This window comes from Oratosquilla oratoria, chromosome 37 (genome assembly GCF_046742065.1).
Source record: "Oratosquilla oratoria isolate Oo_2021 chromosome 37, ASM4674206v1, whole genome shotgun sequence".
Classification (NCBI taxonomy): domain Eukaryota; kingdom Metazoa; phylum Arthropoda; class Malacostraca; order Stomatopoda; family Squillidae; genus Oratosquilla; species Oratosquilla oratoria.
In genome coordinates, this window is record NC_134813.1 from 42,170,379 (window position 1) to 42,175,378 (window position 5,000).

Here is a 5,000-nt window from a genome sequence, read left to right on the forward strand (position 1 = left end):
TATGTGTGGTATCCTATCCTGATGATTATCTTATCCAGTGGTTTGTTACTACAGAAGAAATGGTAATACAAGTGACAAAGTGCTTACACCGAGAGGCGCTTGTGAGCAACGGGATTCTTATGCCCTCGAGTAGCCAGAGTCCTATTTCATTCCTAAATCTAAATTTGTCTAACTTAAATCAATTATTGCGACTCCTGCCCTGTTGTCTTAATATGATGACCTTGTTTGCGTCACCCTTATTAAAGCCTTTGATCCTTTTGAACACCTCTATTAGATCACCCCAGTCTCTGATCAATTATTTCGAGCATATTCTTTTCCGTTTGTACGGTAGAGTATTTTCCGTCGACGCAATAGTTTATTTTCCGCCAATACGATAGTTATTTCTGAACGTACGATAAATATTTCTGATGGTACGATAATTATTTCTTATTGTACAATAGTTTCCCTCCGTTGCTATGATCATTCCCTCCCCCGCGACCAACCGATTTGTCGACATTTTTGTCGACCGGTTGAAGGCGATTTTACAAGAAGACGAATGTGATCCACAAGATTAGAGGAGAGACACATAACATGCAGGAAGAAACGCATAAGATGCGTACGCCAGGAGACGCTGAACTGTGCCCGAAGGGGGGGCCCCCCCCTTTTTTCTAGTGTTTGTACTGACGTGGCTGGTGGTTGTCACCGATAGCCATTTTGGAACAGAATCGAATTCTCTTTGTTTGTTTACAAGTCAGGATCTCGTTCTAGTTCTGCACTTGGAATTCTTGTTTCACAAAATACTTTGGTAGCATGAGAAGATATCGGCTAATCTATTTATCCTTATGTTATTATTATCATCATTATCACAATTGTTATCATTATCATTATCATTATTACCATTATCATAGTTATCATCAGTAGCATTAGCTTTAGCATTATTTATCATTTTTACCATTATCAACATTATTATCATTATTACCATTATTATTATTAGTAGTAGTATTACTATTATTATTATCATTAGTAGTAGTAGTAGTACTACTAGTAGTAGTAGTAGTAGTAGTAGTAGTAGTAGTAGTAGTAGTAGTAGTAGTAGTAGTAGTAGTAGTAGTAGTGGTAGTAATAGTAGTAGTAGTAGTAGTGATAGTGGCGGTAGTAGTAGTAGCAGTAGTGGTAGTAGTAGCAGTAGTGGTGGTAGTAGTAGTAGTAGTAGTAGTAGTAGTAGTAGTAGTAGTAGTAGTAGTAGTAGTAGTAGTAGTAGTAGTAGTAGTAGTAGTAGTAGTAGTAGTAGTAGTAGTAGTAGTAGTAGTAGTAGTAGTAGTAGTAGTAGTAGTAGTAGTAGTAGTAGTAGTAGTAGTAGTAGTAGTAGTAGTAGTAGTAGTAGTAGTAGTAGTAGACTGTCATTCTCACTCCTAAGATCAGCCCTCCTATGCCTGAGAGGTACCAGGTCCCCACCGCCCAAATCAGCACATATACAAAACCTAGATTTTGAGCAGACGGTGGTTGACAGTAGGATAAATGAACTTTTGTATTAGGCATTATTAAAAAATAAATAGATAAATAAAAGGGTCGTCGACCACAGTCATTGGCGGGAGAGGGGCCAATGAACTGTGTCTGTGGGAGACAGATCCTGCTGCTTCCACCACACAGTTCCACGAGGATGGAGGTCGTATTATATTAAAAAAAAAATAGTAGTAGTAGTAGTAGTAGTAGTAGTAGTAGTAGTAGTAGTAGTAGTAGTAGTAGTAGTAGTACCATTAACATTATTATTATTACCATCATTATCATTTTCTGTAATAAGAGGAATGTCTGGCACCCAAAAAGAATATATCGAAATTTGTTAAAAGGCTTTTTTTAATATAACACTGGAACTGCATGATGGGACAATTCCAGGAAAGCCTTCGTGTGACGTCATCATTATCCTTTCGCTGTTGAGAGATTTTTCCTCATCTGAATAAACGCATTTGGTGGAAACAAAGATCAAATACCTGAGACATAAAACGCATCAAAATGTTTTTCTCTTTCAGTTTAATAAAATCGCCTGACGGCAGTTGGAACAATGAACTAAAAGTTCTGAAATGAAGAGAAACTGTTCTGACGCAATCGGTAAAAAAAAAAATTAAATAGAAAAAAAAATTCAGACACTGTGTCCCAATAGTGAGATCACGAGTATGTTGCCTGTTACACTAAAAGCCCATTAATCATAAACCTGAATTTTAGCGTTCAATGTTGCAAATTGCAACGTTCAACCTGGTCCAGCGTAAGGGAAGGAAAGCGAAATTTAAAAAAATGACAACAAATACAAAAATGAATAAATATAATAAACAGATAACAAATGGAATAAAGATAAATGCAATTTGCATGCAAATGGTCTTTATCGATTTCATTCTGGCTAATTCAAAACTATTCTATCTTTAGGTTACAGGGAAGGAGACAGGCCGACCCATAGCCCATTTTAGTCAAAATTGGAATGTCAAATGAAGAAAATGTCTATAAGTTTCTGCACAAATATATATATATATATATATATATATATATATATATAGAGAGAGAGAGAGAGAGAGAGAGAGAGAGAGAGAGAGAGAGAGAGAGAGAGAAACAAAAACGAGAAAATAAGAAATTAACATTTGTCACAAATGAACATTCACTTAATGCAAATTTCCATTATACACTATACTCTCAGATCCTACATGTGATCGATGCTGACAGTTTCTGAATTAATTTTTGTATGTACATCCTAGTGGAGGCAGACAGACTACCAAGGAAGGTGATGAAAGGAGAAGCACAGGGCAGACGACCATTAGGGAGACCCAGGTACAGATGGATGGATGGATGGATGGAGTTAGAGAACGACATGAAGAGTGTGGCGCCAGAAGAGGACTGGAAGGAATTGGAAGAGAATAGAACCATCTGGAGAGGCATAGTGAAAGCGGTGAAGGGCCCTCCGGCCTGACAACAAACAGAATATGTACATTCCACTGACAGGTCTGCTAGAGGTAATCCTGCAAGATGGACAGATTAGCTGCCCACACTCAAAACCCGTCACCCGCCTCACCATCTCCATCATGAGATGCAGCCCCGAGAGGCTGACACTCGATCTCCGGATGAGACCCAAGATCCCTTTCAACTTTCACCTCAGTTTTATTTCTTGCACTTTTTTCCACATGGGGAGCTGGCAACCGGCGACTGATCCTGTCTCTCTACCGACAACACTACAGACTTTCTTTCCAGGAAGGTCTGTAGAGGGAGATTCCATGGACCGTTGCCAGGCACTGTGGGGCTTCGGAGTTTCCAATTAGTGAAACACGAGGCAATGATTATCAATTATTGTTATTATCATTATTGTTATTGTTGTTGTTATCATTATCATTATCATTATATCATGTCATTGTTACTATAATCAATTATTTTATCATTATTATTATTATTATTACAATCATTATCTTTATTATCGTTATTAATATTATCACTATCATCATCATTGTTATTACTCTCATTATCATTATTATCATTATTATTGTTATTAATATTATTACTATCATCATATCATTATCAACATCATGATCATCATCATTATTCTTATTACTTCTATTATCATTATTTTCATTATTATCATTATTATTATTGCAATACTTCAGCAACTTGTAAATGTCGACATTCTGTATACAAGTGTCATTTCCGCTAAATAAAGTTTTATACGAATCTAACTGGGTATTTTCATTATTTTGCCATCTAAGTATAATCACGGTATTACAACACACACACACACACACACACACACACACACACACACACACAAACACACACACAAGCACACACATATACAAACTATGTACGAACTCTGAGAAGCTCTCATCCGGGAGGGTAATAGCTGTTCATCACGAGGCAAACACGTGATCCGAGACCCTGGTTAATTGTACACATATATAATTACTGGTACTCAATATAAATTTTATTTCACGAATCCAGTTCGTCCCAAAGCACTATGTTCTGTTCAAACCATCTGCAAACATTGGAGCTAGGACAAAGAAATATGCAACTATCTACTTTTTCCCCTTTATAGGAGGGGTGGCCAGGTCAATTCATACACTCCTCCAACGCCCAAATGAATATATGAAAAAATATGAATTAGGACAAAGAAATATACACCTATATATATTTTCCCCTTTTATAGGAGTGGTAGCAAGGTCAGTCCATATACTCATCCAACACGCAAATAAATACATAGAAAATATAAATTAAAGATTCAAGAAATCGTAGAAGTTGAAAAAACAAGAATGTGTGAACAGATGCAAGAAATGAACTTTGGAAAATTGCTCATCTCTTAAGCTCTCACCTGATATACTAAGGGGATTTCATATAGATTAAACAACGCTGTTATTCCTGTAGCCTTCAACAAATGTTGTATCCTAAAGACCTCTCTCTCTCTCTCTCTCTCTCTCTCTCTCTCTCTCTCTCTCTCTCTCTCTCTCTCTCTCTCTCTCTCTCTCTCTCAAGCGAATCAATCTTTCGATTACTTTTCACACTGTATGTTAGTCCATAATGTGGAATACTGTTCGTAAGCAAATTCTAAGTCTCCTCAATAATTTCCCATAACTTATCTAAGATCCCTTTCCTCCTTTGTTTTCGCAAAAGTTTCATTTTCTTTCTTATAATTAAAAAAAATCCTCATTATCTTTACCCACTGCCAAAGTTTCTCATTTCTCTGTATTCCAATTCACTTCTCATTCTTGGCTTCATCCACATATTCTATTTAAACCTTTCTGTCACAACGTCCTTTTGCCCTCGTTTTTTCGCTCTCCTCATAATCTTTGCACCATCAGCAATCAAAATTATATTACTATTTGTCCCACCCATCATCATCATATCACCAACGTAAATCAAAAACATTATTGGTGCCAATATTGATCCCTGTGGAACTCCACAAATTACTTCCCTCGAATCCAACAATTCATCCTTCACAAACATCCTTAACAATCTACTATCTTTATCAATATGTTATTCAAAAACACTATTCCAGC

General features: G+C 36.6%; 1 protein-coding gene across 1 annotated transcript in view; it reads left to right on the forward strand.

Annotated features, from left to right (window-relative positions):
• LOC143019476 (uncharacterized) overlaps nucleotides 1-635 on the forward strand; it is a 24,442-nt gene extending 23,807 nt beyond the window's left edge. The window contains exon 2 of the mRNA XM_076175114.1: nucleotides 1-635. This exon is cut by the window's left edge and continues 368 nt beyond it. The gene's annotated coding sequence lies outside the window, so the exon portion shown is untranslated.
• Nucleotides 636-5,000: the final 4,365 nt, after the last annotated feature.